Source organism: Hyposmocoma kahamanoa, unplaced genomic scaffold (genome assembly GCF_003589595.1).
Source record: "Hyposmocoma kahamanoa isolate Upper Pololo Valley unplaced genomic scaffold, ASM358959v1 232, whole genome shotgun sequence".
NCBI classification, from domain to species: Eukaryota; Metazoa; Arthropoda; class Insecta; order Lepidoptera; family Cosmopterigidae; genus Hyposmocoma; species Hyposmocoma kahamanoa.
Window position 1 is genome coordinate 2,928,495 of NW_020653750.1, and position 1,981 is coordinate 2,930,475.

Sequence of the window (1,981 nt, forward strand, 5' to 3'; positions counted from 1 at the left end):
GGTCGGTTAAGGGGGGGCATTTGGGCAACTGTGCCGGACTTGAGAGAGCGGGTTAGTTGCCAGAAGGCTTGGTGGGTGGGCTCGAGCCCTTCTAGGAGCTTTTCCCATCGACTTTGACGTACCTCGTCCATACGCGTCTTTACGTCCCTCTGTAAAGCCCGCAGGAAACGACGGTTTTCGTCGGTGGGGTAAGAGTCGTAAGCACGAGTGGCTGCGTTCTTTTCCGTTAGAAGGGCACGCACATCCTCCGGTAGGTTCCAGCGACGGTCGTCCGTCGCCGGTGCCGGCCGGGAGCTGTTACAAACGGCGGTTTGAATGTGTCCCTCTAGCCGGTCAATAGCACAGTTGGCGTCTACGACTGAAGAGATCTCGTCCGGAATCTGAACTAGGTGTTCAGACTCGAGGAAATTGAGGTCATGACTCAACTTCTCCCAGTCCAACACCGATTTAACGGGGGCGCAGGGGTCAGGGGGGGCTATGTCCGAACGAGGGGAGAGGTGAAAGAGGACAGGGCGGTGATCGGAAACTAATTCGTGAACGACGCGGATTGAGTCTAATCTGAGGTTAATATTTTTAAATAAAGCTACGTCTAGGATGTCGGGGCGGTAATTTACGTTATGCGGATAGTGGGTGGGCTCTAGGGGTGCAATTATATCGAAATGCATGGATTCGGATAGCGTCATGAGGGTGTTACCGCGCAGGTTGGTGGTGTTACAATTCCATGCAGTATTTTTGGCGTTGAGGTCGCCAGTCAGAATTACTGAATCTCCTAGGGACAAGAGGGCTTGGAGGTCTTCGCGAATTAGCGAACGGGAAGTATCAGGGGAGAGATAGGCCGAAATGAGGGTGATGGGTGGGTGGCCGGTGAAGCCGAGCCGACACGCCGATGCTTCGATGTACGTTGTAGGGGGTGGGTCGAGGGGGATGCAGTGAAGTGACCGTTTGTAGTATATAATGGTACCGCCGAGGGGCGAGTTCAATCTATCGTTGCGTACCGCGCAATAGTTGGCAAACATGGGGGTTCGTGCGGAGGGTTTAAGGAAGGTTTCTTGGATTAACAGGACATCGAGTTGGTGGTCTGTGAGGAAGGTTCGAACTTCCTCGCGTTGGCTTGATAAGCCATCCGCGTTGAAAAAGCCTAGCTTTAGTGATCGTGGCTTGACTCTACTCCTACTGGTTAGTAAGTCCATTTAGAGGGAGAACGAAGAGGCGGAGAATTTGCTCAGTGATTCTATGAGCGAGCTGAAACGCGACATGGCTTGGAGACGGGCAGTGCCGTTTCCGTCAGTGGCGCGGAGGAGTGTAGCTAGATTTTTAACTTCGAAGACGTCGAAGGTGCTAACAAAGTGGCTCACGAGGGCCAGGTCGTCCTTAAGGGAGTGAGTCGCGGGTGGTATCGCGGTGGGTCGATGCGCAGAAAGCGCCGATTGTGCTTTTGCCTTAGGGGCAGCGGAGGCGATGGGGCTAGCCTGCTTAGGAGCGGCGGGCAGGGGCGTTGGCGCGGGGGATTGCCCATGGTGATTGGGGCGATAGTGGGGCTGTAAGGGCAGGGCTGATGGCCGGGAAGTCGCGGATGGACATAATGGGCTGAGGTTGTGCCCTAGTCTGCTGATGGGCCGCAGTGCGCGCCGCCACCTTGTGGTTAGGGCGGGGGGCCTTAGCACAGCCGCGATAGTTCGCGGTGTGGGACTCTCCGCACAGAACACACCGAGGAGGCTCGGTGCACTGGGACCTATCTTTAGGCCTAGGGCAGGCTGAGGTCGCGTGGGGGAGTGCGCATTTAACGCAGCGGGGTTGCGAGCGGCAATTACGGGCCGAGTGCCCGTACAGTTGACAATTGTGGCATTGTCCGGGCATGCCACGTTTGCGAGGAGGCTCAACGGTTAAGCCGGTGAGTTGGCAACAGGTAGTCAGGTTGAAGACCTTCTTACCTTCGGGTGTGAGGGGGAGGACGGCGAGTACCATGTCGTATGGTTCGCGG